General features: G+C 45.9%; 2 protein-coding genes across 3 annotated transcripts in view; one reads left to right on the forward strand and one right to left on the reverse strand.

Annotated features, from left to right (window-relative positions):
- PRICKLE2 (prickle planar cell polarity protein 2) overlaps positions 1-14,338 on the forward strand; it is a 267,560-nt gene that overhangs the window by 146,995 nt on the left and 106,227 nt on the right. Inside the window, exon 1 of one of the 2 annotated variants that reach the window (XM_080995691.1) lies at positions 3,426-3,818. The exons of the other annotated variant lie outside the window; for it this stretch is intronic. The gene's annotated coding sequence lies outside the window, so the exon portion shown is untranslated. Of the gene's footprint in view, positions 1-3,425; positions 3,819-14,338 lie in introns of those variants that run through there. 2 annotated transcript variants of the gene reach the window in all.
- LOC308471633 (uncharacterized protein C3orf49) overlaps positions 703-14,338 on the reverse strand; it is a 303,591-nt gene continuing 289,955 nt past the window's right edge. Inside the window, exon 6 of the transcript XR_013983004.1 lies at positions 703-775. The gene's annotated coding sequence lies outside the window, so the exon portion shown is untranslated. The remainder of the gene's footprint in view (positions 776-14,338) is intronic.

Genomic DNA, 14,338 nt, shown 5'->3' on the forward strand with positions numbered 1-14,338 from the left:
ATGCTGTTGCCTGCTTAGCCGCCATCTGCCTTAGGTTTCCCTGCCTATCACAGTGGGTGTCTCCTTGCCGCTTTGGCTGGCACGCTGGTAGCTGCCTCTGTGGCACCATAAGTGGGGCAGGCGACTGTTGTTTCCCCCTAGTCAGCACTCACGCCACACCATTAGCTGGCTCTTCTTTCTGCCATTTCTTCCCACTGGGAACATTTAACAAACCTTTTATAGGAGCATCGGTTTCCATACTTCAATTTAACAAGGACCAGCAATGTGATGATGTCTGTCCTGCCCTGGCTTCCAAACCCAGCGCTCATTCTCAAAGTCCTTGATGCCATTGCTGAGAAATCCTGAACTGGAGCCCTAAACCGTTGTGCATGACAATCTCCATACGGCCTATAGCAGTTCTGCGATATATATTCATTGCTAGCGCAAACACGGGTGGCGCTGTGGGTTAAACCACAGAGCCTAGGACTTGCTGTTCAGAAGGTCGGTGGTTCGAATCTCCGCAACGGGGTGAGCTCCAGTTGCTCGGTCCCTGCTCCTGCCAACCTAGCAGTTCGAAAGCACAAAAAGTGCAAGTAGATAAATAGGTACCGCTCCAGCAGGAAGGTAAACGGCGTTTCCGTGCGCTGCTCTGGTTCGCCAGAAGCAGCTTAGTCCTGCTGGCCACATGACCCTTTGAGCTGTATGCCGGCTCCTCGGCCAATAAAGCGAGATGAGCGCCGCAACCCCAGAGTCGGTCACGACTGGACCTAATGGTCAGGGGTCCCTTTACCTTTACCTAGTGCAAACAAACAAGGTTAGTGACTGTGGCACAAAACCAGGGAGTTTTGAGGCTGCCCATACTCAGAGGCATACCTACTGTAGGCTCCAGTGTACCCTTGGCAAGGAGATATATCAGAGTCTCTGAAGTCGGGAGAGTATGTGGACCAGAAACTCAAAGAGTTTGATTTTCGTCACCTTTTGTGGCCTGCCAGTGTTCTACTCCTCCTCCCCTCCTCCTCCTCCATTGGTCTACCTGTTTGCCTGCTTTCCTGCCTCCCTTGGCTCACTGCTTTCCCTTTTGCCTCCTTCCTCCCTGGCTTCTCTTTTCCTCCTCCTGCAACTCTCACCCAAGTGCTCCATCTATCTTCCCTCTGAGCCCCACTGAACACTCTGCTCAGAATTGGGATGCAAGATGACCTTAACAGATTGGAAAACCAGGCCCAACCTAACAAAATGAATTTCAATAAGGACAAATGGAAGGTTCGGCACTTAGGCAAAAACCCCAGCTAAATAGATACAAGATGGGGGGCACCTGGCTTGCATCCTAATGGACCACAAGCTTAACACAAGTCAGCAGTGTGATGCAGCAGCAAAAAAAAAGCAGATGTGATTCTGAGCTGCATCAACAGAAAAACTGCGGGAGGCAGTGGAAGACAAGAGTGCCTGGCGTGCTCTGGTCCATGGGGTCACGAAGAGTCGGACACGACTAAACGACTAAACAACAACAAGAGTACTGCTCTATTCTGTCATAGTCAGACCACACCGATACTACCATGTCCAGTCCTGGGCACCATATTTTAAGAAGGATATTGACAAGCTGGAATGTGTGCAGAGGAGGGCAACCAAGATGACCAAGGGTCTGGAAACCAAGCCTTATGAGGAACAGTTGAAGGAGCTGGGTATGTTGGGTATGGAGACTGAGAGGAGATATGATAGCTATCTTCAAATATCTTAATGGCTGTCACATGGAAGATGGAGCAAGCTTGTTTTTTCCTGTTCTGGAGGGTAGGACTTGAATCAGTGGATTCAAGTTACAACAAAGGAGATTCTGACTAAACATCTGGAAGAACTTCCTAAACGCAAGAGCTGTCCAACAGTGGAATGGACTTCCTCTGGAGGTTGTGGACTCTCCTTCCTTGGAGGTCTTTAAGCAAAAGTTGGATGGCCATGTCTCTTGGATGCTTTAGCTCAGATTCCCATTGGACTAGATGACCCTTGGGTTTCCTTCCAAGTCTGTAATTCTATGTTAAATACATTTAACAAAAATGAAAATAATATACAAGTGCTTGGGAAGTTGTCACCTGGGCATGTTCTCTGTGGCTAAGGGATGGAAAGGTATTTGTGAATTTTGTCAGTAAGTACTGTCCAACTGGGGAAGCGGGTGGCGCTGTGGGTTAAACCACAGAGCCTAGGACTTGCCAATCAGAAGGTCGGCGGTTCGATTCCCCTCGACGGGGTGAACTCCCGTTGCTTGGTCCCTGCTCCTGCCAACCTAGCAATTCAAAAGCATGTCAAAGTGCAAGTAGATAAATAGGTACCGCTCCGGCGGGAAGATAAACAGCATTTCCGTGCACTGCTCTGGTTCACTAGAAGCGGCTTAGTCATGCTGGCCACATGACCCGGAAGCTGTATGCCGGCTCCCTCGGCCAATAAAGCAAGATGAGTGCCGCAACCCCAGAGTCGGTCACGACTGGACCTAATGGTCAGGGATCCTTTTACTGTCCAACTGAAACCATACCCAGACTTTCGCTCTAAGTTGGCCTGATTCTGGCAAGTTCCCACCCATGTTGGCTGCACTTGTGAAACACCTGACCTTGCATTTGAACACCTGTAGGCAGGAAAGGATTCCAGGCAGGCCATTGTTTAGACTGCAGGAGGGCTGATGGAGGGCTCCATTTATTCCCCAAGCCTAGGAGTGGATTGCTACTGGGGAAACTGGCAAATAACTGGAAGCAGTGGCTTGGCTTAGACAAGGCGAGATGGGCTCAGCGTCCAACACTCTCGCCGTTTATGTACGGGCTTGTTCATGTGCAGAGATAAAACCGTGTAGTTTTTGCTCCTGGAGAGAGAACTGGGCAACTCCCATAACTTATGATGCACATGTTAAAAAAAAAAAAAAAAGATTTTCTTCTTCTTGGCCGTGCAAAAAGAGCAGGGGAAGTGAGACTGCGTATTGATTTGCAGAGAGCAGCCTGATTTGCATATAGATCTAAATCCCAGGCGCTGGCCGGCGGGCCATTCGCTGAACTGTCCAGATGTAGCGCCTTTGACTTGCTGACATCACCGCCTCATTAGCATGCAGGAGAGGCGAGCACTGCAACAGCGAAGCCTCCCAGCCCGGCGAGCCAGCGAATGCGCCGCGATGGGGCTGCGCGGAGCAAACTGAAGCTCTCTCCGGCTCCGAGAGGGAGGCGGGACTGCGGATTGGATGCAGGCTCTGCTGTCTCCCAGGGTCACTCAGTAAACCCGGAGTTGGGGCTCCGCTGGAGTCACTTGGGCGGCTGCAAGGGAGGAGATGGACTGACAGGGTGAAAGGAAGGGAAGGAAGGAAGGAAGGAAGGTGGGAGGAAGAGAAGGGGAGAGAAAGGGAGAGAATCCCTTGGCCAAGCTGGAATTCCGAGGAAGGCAACGTTAAGCCTATGCAAACGCACAGCAGAAATCGCACTTTTCCTCTGCTGATGGTTTGCACAGCAGGTTTTTCCCTTGCAAGCCACCCTATGTTTTTATGTGCGTGCGTGTCTCCTGGAAGGATTTGACCAGAGAGAGAGAGAGAAGTCTGCTGCTGCTGCTCATTTCAAGAAATCCTCCCACCACTAGCCTATCAACAGTGCTATTGGGTTTTTCTCCCCCACCCCGCTTTGCAAAAACAGAAAACAAGATACTTCACCATGCTGCAGTGTTCTTTGGGCTTTTGCAAGCAAACGTGCACCAAAGGAAAGTAAACTAAAAGCAAGACCCCGCCCCAGCGGAGGGGGGGTTGGAGGGGCTTGGTGGATTTAAAATTCAAAATAGAAAAAACAAAACTTGCCGAAATCTGGACTCGGAGGCGGCCGGAGCAGGTAAGCGATGATGCTTTGTGGTTTACGTCTCTGTAGGGTATATAATAAGGTAGTGGACCGTATAGCTGTGGATGCGGCCAGCCGAAATGTAATTCTGAAACACACTTTAGCGGGATGGCTTTGCTCGTCCGTCTGCATCTCTCTGCCTTGGGAGTCAGGGCTGCTGTTCACTGAAATAGTTAATTGCTAGTCTGGGCATTTAAAATCGCCAGGAAGTCAGAAGAAAAATACTTAAGCAACTTGATCTTCTTTTAAATAATTGCAAAGGGGGAGGGGAGTCTCCACCACCCCACCCCCTACAAACATCTGTCAGAGTTAATTTTACTTCATGGTCATTTGTGCCCCAGAGTGTTTAAGACCTTTAGGGATTTTGAAGCGAACTGTTGATGACTCAGACTTCTAGCAGATGATATTTTTAGCGTGACTGGTGTCTCTCCCCCCCCCCTTTTTATTTTCCTCCCCTTTTTGCAGTCCTTAGAAGATACACAAAAGGCCCTTGACACACAGAGTGTCATCTCACACCTTTGTTTTCTTTAGAAACAGCCGGATCCCTGTAATTGCTGAACCGAGATGGTTAGAGCCCGGCTCGGTTTTTCTTTCTGTTGCTTTTATTTTTCTGTGTTTCCTTAAAGCTTACTTTGAAAAGGCAGGGCACACAGGCCACATCAGCACAACCTGTGGCCATGGAGTTTTTAATCCGGTCGTTTGCCCTTTTCTACTTCCAGCGACTGGGATGTGCCAAGAAGGCAAGAAATAAAGCAAGACTCATTATTCCCACCAGTTAAGAGCCATCACTCCTTGTAGTTCTGTCTCACTTCCCCCCTTAACTTGTCCTGCTTCCCTTTAATCAGTGATTATTTCATCTTGCATGTCAAGTGCCGTTAAAAGAGACGTTATCAGAGCCTTGTGCTATGATTTTGATGTGTGATCTGGATGCATCGTAAAGTCAAGGCTGGTTAGTTTTCAGTACTAGCCACAATACCTTCTTCTGGGGTTTTCGGCTTTCTCTTCTTGCAATGAGTTTTACTGTACCAAAGCAATACAACTCTGTTTCGTTTGCCAGTTATATTTACTTTTTAAATAAAATTGAGTTCCTTCTTGTCGGAACCCTAAGTGGTTTAGAGTACACACATACACACACACTTTTTCTCATTCTGATTACTTTCACAGATGGGTAAGTCCAGCTTGTCTCGAGGGATACTGAACTTCGAAATAATTACCATATTAAAAAGACTCTGAAGCCTTCTAATATCACAAAGCACGTTAGAAACCCTTCCATTTTCTCCCTTGGTAACAGGAGAGCTCTGACATGTGGTCTTCTGCTTCTTTGCAAATGAAGACTGACCATGTCCTAATGGGCTTTGAATCAAGGCTACCATGACTCCAGAATGCATGTAAGGATTCCTTGTAAAATAATTCCCCCCCAAAAGAATTGCCGGAGCACAATGAAATGTATAAAACAGTATAATTATCTTTGAGGAAGAGGAGTAATGGATGTAATCATTGCTCTGGGCTGGGAGAGAGGCTTGGTGTCAGCTCAGACCTCTTGCTTCCAGATAAGACTTTTGCACAATGTCCAGGTCTAATTCATAGCCTCATCACCCTTTTGCTCTTGGGCATCAGAATAAGTGTGATGGGTGCACCCTCCTGATGTTTGGGGCTAGGACTCTTGTCATGGCTGATCATTGGCCATACTACCTGGGTCAACAATAGGAGTTGCTGTTCAGAACATCTGGAGATCAGGAGGATTGGGATAGGTGATGGAGAATCTGCGTTGCAATGAAGACTCTAGGGTCGCTGCTGTTATACTAGTGCAAGGGGGATATTACTTGTGCCATGTCCAGTGCACCCCTAGCCTCTGTTACGCAGCACAGAAAACGAGGTTTAGAACCATAGAAGTTGGAAGGTACCCCAAGGATCATCTAGTCCAACCCCCTGCAATGCAGGAATGTGCAGCTCTGTCTCATACGGGGATCGAACCCACAACCTTGGCATTATGAGCACCATGCTGTAACCCACTGAGCTGTTAGGAAGCTGCTTTCAACTAAGTGACCACAATGGCCCAGCTAATTCAGTATCGTCTACGCAGATTGGCAGCAGCTCTTAAGGGTTTCAGACAGGGGACGTTCTGAGCCCTATCAGGAGATGTCAGGATTGAACCTAGGATCTTCTGCACCTCCCGTTCAGCTTATGTGCCCTTCCGCAGGTTTGCTCTCTGCAGCACGGGTTATCTTGCATGTGTTTTAATTATAGAGTTCCCACTGGACTGCGCCAGCTTGAAAATGTAGTTTCCTGTGTTCAGCTAGACTGCATACAGCTATCTGCAAAAAAAAAAAAAAAAAAAAAATAGAGAGGCTACTCTGTTCAGAAATAAAGCCTGAATGTGAAAGATAGAATGCCTTCTTTCTGAGGCAGACTCCTCTGCTTATTTAAGTGGCTATAAAGGAATCCATTGAGATGGGATGACTGCATGCTATCTCGCTGAGCTGGAAAAGCAATTGAACAGCATAATTAAAAACCACACAAGATAACCCACGGAGCGGTGCAAGCCTTTAAAAGCACACTCATGCTATACAAACTGCTACGGAATTAAAAATCACAGGGTGTATTTAGAGATCTGTCATTCTCTAGCCTTTCTTTATTCCCCCCACCACCCCACCAAAAAAAGTGCACTTGAAATGATGGCATCTACTGAATGCACACAGTGGTGTGTTTTGAGTTGCCATTAGGAATCTGACAGTTCCTGCTAAGTTTGCCGGCTGTTTAGGCTAGTGTGTTTGCTCTCTGCCATATGGGAACCCTTAATGGCACTTCCAAAAGTCGGGCATTTGATGATCACGAGGCCCGAAACATACACACACACACACACACACACACACACACAGAGAGAGAGAGAGAGAGCTGTAATGCCCATGAAAACAGATTTTAGGCCAGGAGATGGATACTTTTTAAAGAGATTTGGGGATGTAAAATAAAATTTGTTTTCAAGTTGTTCAGGGCTGCTGCAGTTTGTTACAGAGCTGCACAGCTTCACATATCCCCAAGAACTGGAGTATTTGGGAAAGGGGAAATTTTGCGATGTTTATCACAGATCCTTTTCCTACCTGTGGAAAACTGAGAACGGGTGAGCAGATTGGGATGGCATGGACTGAACCAAGGATGGGTGTTGTTTAGCACTTAAAGGACTTGGGGCACAGGCTGATGGCACAAATTTGCATATGCTAATCACTATGGTATTGATGTACCTGGGCAAATTATGGTGACGGGTGGCAGTGTTGCGCTTTGCATCTGCACTAGGCATTTCAAGCAGTTTCGTACCACTTTAAACAGCCAAAAGAATCATGGGAACTGGTTTTTTGTTAAAGATGTTCAGAAAGTTGCTAGGAGACCCCAGCTCCCCTCCCAGAGCTATAATTCACAGAGTTCTCGGGGGGGGGGGTCTAACTATTAAACCACTTTGCGAATAGCAGCTCTGTGAGGGAGATAGGGGCATAGCTGTCAACTTTTCCCTTTTCTTGTGAGGAATCCTATTCAGCATAAGGGAATTTCCCTTTAAAAAAGGGAAACGTTGACAGCTATGGATAGGGGGTCTACCCACAACTCTCAGTGGCCTTATCAAGCTACAGTTCTCAAGATTTTTGGGGGGGAAGCTAAGGGGATTTTAAAGAGGCATGTCAGTGCTTTAAATATCTGGGGCAGATGGGGCCTGGAACTTGGTGCAAAAGACTTAGCCCCCCACCCCTGGAGCCTTATGTAACCAACATCCTTGAGGTTGAATACCACTGTCATCGTCATCACCTGTAAGAGTTGCCCTGCACGTTACCATTAACCAAATTTAAAAAAAAATTTAAAATAGGTGTGAGACAGAGTTGGACACCTCTGCTTTGCTCGCTTCTGCCATTGCAGCCTGAGGTCAGGAAATTGGATTGGCTTATACACCTGTGGCAAGGAGAAGATAAGTAGGACGTTCTCCCCTGTCGCTAGTTACTCGGCTGTGAATCCGGTAATTTTGTATTTCCAAATTTTCTTTCAAATGGCAAGAACGTAATTCCCCCACCCGCCTCTTTTCCAATTTCCACTTGGAGGAGGTTCTGCTTTCTGATCCCTTTATCTTTTGGCTGAAGGCCAAGCACAGAGGGACAGAACCAGAAATGCTCCGGTTTTATGAATATTATTTCCAGAAAGGCTTTCGGGGCCCTGCCATCACTTTGGCCATAAAAGTAACCAGGAATTAAGTTCAGATAAATGCAAGGTTATGAGGAATGCGGCCAAAGGTGATTAAGAGGCCTGATCCTTTTGGTCCCTCGTGTCTCTCTCATTCCTTGAAGTATTTGTTTATTTAAACATCTAGGTCTTATAGAGTCTGGCCACATAGCAGTCACTGCATGGCTGAAAATGAATAAAAACACAACTAACAGAGAAAGCACTTCACTGCTTAAACGTAGCCCAAAGAGAGAGAAAATTCAAGAGCTAGTGTGTCATAGCAGATACTGTTGTTGTTGTTTCTGGATAAAACCAGATTCAAATCTTCACTCCTCCATGAAGCGCACTTGATTACATTGGGCCACTCACAATCTCTCAGCCTAGCCTGCCTCCGAACCTCTCTAGCCTCCGGCCCTCAGGATTCTCCCTACACCCTTTACCAGCCCTGCTTCATGCCCTTCTTGAGTGTTTGGCCTGGCTGAAATATGCCCTTGAACTCTTGTATATTGGCTGCCTGCATGGAGGATCGACAAGGGTGTGTGGAAACCAGCCCACTGTAGAAAGACAAACTTGACCATTGTTGCTCCACCCACTTTTGCCTCAGGCCCCCACCCACCATGGAAGGTTGCCCAGAAGGGATGAAAAAGTTCCCCCTGCCCTGGTTTCTATTGCTTGGCGAAGACATCCAACCCACTTGCTGCCAGACTAGCAACAGGGAGAGTCCATAGCTCAGTCATAGAGCACACGGTTGTGTGTGCAGAAGGTTCCCTATTCAAGCCCAGGCATATCCAGGGTGGAAATGAGCAAAACTCCAGTCTGAAAAAGTGGACAACTGCTGCCCAGTTCTCATCAACCTTGTGCTTTCTGGATCTTTTGGACTACAGTTCCCATCAGCCCCAACCAGCCTCAGAGTTGTAGTCCAACTGGCTTAGTCTGAAGAAATGTGCATGCACATGAAAGCACATACCAATAACAAACTTAGTTGGTCTCTAAGGTGCTACTGGAAGGAATTTTTTAATTTTGTTTTGACTACGGCAGACCAACACGGCTACCTACCTGTAACTGGCTTAGCCTGAGGCAGCTTTGAATGTCCCAGCAATCTGCCCACAGATTTCCTGTTGCTGGGAATTGTAGCTCTGTGAGGGAAATAGGGGTCTCCTAACAACGCTCTGCACCCTGAGCAAACTACAGTTCCCAGGATTCTTTGGGGGAAACCCATTTCTGTTTAAAGTGATGTAATACTGCTTTAAATATATAGGGCAGGATAAAGGATTGGGAATGGAAGAGGGGAATATGTAGTTGAATGAGCGCCGTTCACTATTTTGCAATAGCCTTCAGTCTTTGCCAGATCAACTCCTGACTGTACTGAGGTTCTAGATGGGCCGTCTTCCATTCCTGCCATATTCGACTCCCCGTCCCTTTCATTTTACCTTTGCGTACATATGCTAGGGCTGGGGCAAAGAATCATCTTTAATGTTCTGTCAAGTTCAATCTCTCAATAGCCATTAAGCAGAGATGGGATGGGAGAGAGAAAGGAACTTGTGGTAATTTTCAGCCTACTGTACAATGCTTCCTTCCTCCTCTGCTCCTCTTTGGGAGTTGCAAAATTGTCAGCTGTTGAAATGCAGCCAACATTTGGCAGTTGTGCTAATATGTGGCTGTGTGATGACACCAAGAGGTCTGATGTGTCCAGGACTATTGCCCAACTTTCGTAATGAATGGACTGACTCACCTCCCTAGGTATCTCATTATAGTCTGAGGAAGCAGCTTCCCAAGAAACTGGAGCCTAACTTTAAGAGTTCCTCCTCTTTCAGGTCAGGCCTTTCATACTTGCCTAGACTTACATTGTGCGACGGATCCCCTGTGTTTGATTATTGTCTCATTATTATTTTAAACCCACTGGCTTGTTAGAGTGCAGATTGCTCTTCAAACCAATGCAGTTTTTGTGCGTTGTTGATCAAGCCCTGTATAAGCGACCATCCTGGGAAACCGTAGAGTGATTTGCCCCTGTAGGAGAAGTATTGATATGAAATGACCCTGCCTAGCGGAGTTCCAAGTGAAATATTCTCTCTGGGGTTCTTATCTGATGCAGCTGGATCAATGTACGAAACAGTCAAATCGCAGCGCTGAAATTGATGGTGCGCTTGTACAAAGGAACAATACTTTTAATAAGTGTGACGCTGAATCCATGGTAGGCTCTGGGCTCTGGGAGGGAGGGGAGAGAGGCATCTGCAAAGGTCAACTTGCTCTCAGATCCTCCGACCTGATAAGGCAACCCAGTCTAACAGAATTCAAAATCCCCAATATCAGTCCACATGGCTGTTGTTTTGGGAGTTCCTGGCACTTCGTTTTCACTGGGCCGGCTGCCACATCCCACAGACTTCCTGGCAGCTGAGCAGTACCCGTTCCTGACGCCTCAGACCCTTTCATTCATGGCCGTCCCTAAAGGAGTGACTTTGTTTGTACCGTTTTTTTACCGCAGCGTAGCGTTTGGCCTCAGCCTAGTTGGGATAAACCTTTTCAGCAACACAGGCCTGTTTTAGCTCACTCCTCCTGGCAGGTCCTGCCAATGAATCTTTCACAGTGTCTCTGCTGTAGACTGTTAAAAATTAACATCTTCATAAGCAACCGGCCACTTCCTTACAACCTTGGAGACCTCCCTAGATGCAACTGCTTTCTCACAAGGGAAGAGCCATTAATGCAATCTGGTTAGTGAGATGTTTTGGGGTTGTTGTTTTTTAAATTAATATGGAGAAGCTTCAGGGCCAGCCCAATACATTTCGCTGCCTGAGGCAAAGGGCAAAGTGGTGTCCCTTCCTGTTCCAGACTGGTGGTTGAATTTTGCTTCAACAACACCATCCTCCCATTCACCTGAGAGCAGAAGGCTATCTTGGTGGATGCAGGGCTGACCACATGGCACACACAGCTTGGTCTACTCCCTGCCCTATAGCATTTTCCACCTGAGGTGGCTTTCTCACTCTGCCTCATGGTTGAACCGACACTGACAGGGCCGGTTGTATAAGGATGTGATTTCTGCAGATGGCCTTCCAGGATTGGTTCATGTAGAGGTTTGGGTTTGCAATTAAGCTGGCTGGTTTGCAGTTTTGTCTGCCATTTTGGGGCTTGGAACTGCCCAATTTTAGAATACTAAAGACACTGCTGAAGATGTTAGGGGGAGCCAGCAGAAGTCTGAAGAGGCTTCTACATCATCCAGGCTCTGCTCTGTTGATGGATGAAAATAAATGGGAAATTGGAGAAGGTTCATGAATGGAACAGGCTACCATCATACCTCTTCTCTTGACTATTTTAGATGTGCATCTATCTGTTTATTTAAGGGAGTGGGATAAGGAACCTCTAAGCCCCTTCAGCCTCAGTCAGCATGGCCAAATGGTACAGATGGATGCTGGGAGTTGTTCAGCCAAAAATAAGGCTCCCCTTATTTAAAGACTCATACAGCAGCTCACAGTGATTCAAACAGTAAAAATGCAACCAGACCATTAAAAAGCCATCAGCAACAGCCATCTGAAACAAAATCTTCTGAAACCAGAAGAGAAAACATCCAGTATTGTTCCTTCTTCATCAACATAAAAATATATTATGCAGGAGGATGTTGACTAATCTGCTCGAGAGAGTTGGCCAGATATGCCTTCTAAGGACTGCTAAAGTGAGAGGAGGCAGAGATGCTTCCACAAAATAAGTCACACTGAGCAAGTCCTTCTCTGAAGATCTTCTCTGAAGATCTTGATGCAAGGGAGAAACTTATTCAGGTATCCTTGGTCTGTATCGTTTAGGGCAGAGGTGGGTAAGTTGTGGCCCTCCAGATGTTGAACTTCAGTTCATATTAGACACAGCCAGAATGGGCAGTGGTTGGAGATCATAGAATCATAGAATTGTAGAGTTGGAAGGGACCACAAGGGTCATCTAGTCCAGCTATTTTGCCCAACATGGGGCACGAACCTACAACCCTGAGATGATGGGAGTCATAGTCCAACAAGATCTGGAGAGCACAATATTAGGGAAGTCTGCTTTAAGACTGCTTTCCTTGGCAGCCAGGGGCTTCCTAGAGTGGATAAAGCTTGTAATGGAAACAGGAAGTGAAGATTGAAATGGATTTCTAGTCAGGGAGGTATTCCACAGGCCTTCAAGGAGGATTTAGGTTGAGAACAGGATATGAGATGGCATCAGCGCTGCAGCCGGCTCACCACAGTGGAGGTTTTCACAGTGTTTGAGATCCTTCGGAGCCTGGAGATATTACAGATAGTAAATTTCTTTGAATGCTTAGAAGTGCTGCGCCAGGGTGAAATTAGCCTGTATAAATCTATAAACGCAGCCAAAGAACTTAGCTAGACGATGTTAGTGTTACGATAAGGAGAAAAAGATATATTTAAATGGGGGGAAAATATTCCGTGAAAAAATATGAAAATGTGATTTCTGTTAACCTTTTCTTCCTTGTAAAAGCAAACTATAAAAAGAGAAGTGCTATATCAGTGAATAATTACACACCCCTAAAATAATCAAGATCTTGCATCCTAATGTTTCACCTCAATTCAGGAAGTGACGAACCTCTTGAACATTCAGAGTGAACAGACTCTCAGGACTCAGCTATACAGCTGCAAATAAAACGTTTTAAGCATGTTGTTAAGTGCAGTATACATATGTGACACTAGATGGAGATAGCGAGCCATGGCAAATTCAATATATTTTTCAAAATGTGTGTGTGTTTTTAAAGCATTTTCATAGTGTTTTTTGATATGTGTGTAGATTCCACCTCTCCAGCCTTTCAGAGCAGTGTGTTTCGTTGAGACTGAGCATTATTCTCAAAGTACTGAGTGCGTTACAAAGGATTTGTCCATTCTGTGATTCGAGAGCCAGTGTCTTATGGCCTTCTAAACATTCCGTGCCTTCAAACATCCCGGTCATTTGTGATTACCTGTGCTCCCTGGGATGTGTGAGATGATAGAGAGCATCCTCAGTCATGCAGAAATCATAGGATTTGGAGAAAGAAAACTCTATAATAATGATGGGAAGTTTGTTCCACAGTTACTGAGCTGCACTTGCAATTATGCCTTGAAGTGTGTGTGTCTCCTCCAGTATGCTTCCGAACTCACCGGAGAGAATTAAGGGAGGTATTTTACCAATTTTCAAGGTGGGACCCCCCCCCCGGCAAAAAAAAATAATGTTGAAGGGGGAACACTGCATGTTTACTATATGTGTATTTTGTATGATAAGGTATGGTGGCAGTGGTGGCTTCCCATAACCCCCTTCCTTATACAAGGGATTGGGAGTGATGCCGCTGCGCCAGACAGGAAGACCAAGAGCTTTTTAGGTGGCTGGCTGCCAGAAGGACTTTTGCTCTTCCTGCCTAGCTAAGCTATGATGCCCCTCCTGGACAAGCAACTGGGGAAACAGCCCGCTATACTGCATAAGCCTGATGTAAAAACCAGGGTCCTTTCCTGCACCAATACTTTATCATTATTCTTGTTCTTGTTACTTAATTAAATTTCTATACCGTTCTTCATCCAAGGATTACAGTTTACAATATGAAAACACAAAAATACATAACATAGTAAAGAAAGAAAGAAATACCCTTTCTCCCATTTTAAAAGGCCGTAGATTGTTTAATTAGCCAATTAATGTTCAGTGTTTTATTATGTTTTTATATATGTTGGAAGCTGCCCAAATTGGCTGGGGTACGAATAAAACAACAACAACAACAACAACAATTGTTTACTTGGACCCAACAACAACAACAAATATTATTATTTTTATTATTATTATTATTTACTTGGATCCCACAAATTACCCCTGTTTTGAGAGAACCACATTCAGTGCCTTCTTGCCCCAGTTGTTGAAAGTATCTACAATATTTGGTGAAAAGAGGCACATCTGTCTGTGTGTGTGTGTGTGCACACACACACACACACATAAATTTATGCAATCCAGGATTATGGCAATATTTATTGGATTCGGACTCTGTTGTAAGATGTATTTTGAAATACAACAGAACGTTGGAAGGGAATGGTAAAAGCATTGCATGCTGATATGTGTACCCACGCAAGCAGCCCTTTTGCTCAGCCCTAGTGGGATGCTATGACTTGCCTCTCCTGGCCCTCTTTGTGCTTGCTGCTCATCAGATTTCAGGGAAGGCTCTTGATTGTGTTGTGAGTTAGAAGATTCTATTTGCTCTGCCCTGCAATTTCAGCCTGATGGCGTTTCTGCCTGGTGCAATTTTATCTCGTTCACTCCCCCAGTGGTAATAGAGAAAAGATAAGCTGTGCTAAGAGACGTCCTTATGGCTCCTTTTCTATAGAAGGAGA

This window comes from Podarcis pityusensis (genome assembly GCF_964106645.2).
Source record: "Podarcis pityusensis genome assembly, chromosome: 2".
In the NCBI taxonomy this organism is placed as follows: Eukaryota; Metazoa; Chordata; class Lepidosauria; order Squamata; family Lacertidae; genus Podarcis; species Podarcis pityusensis.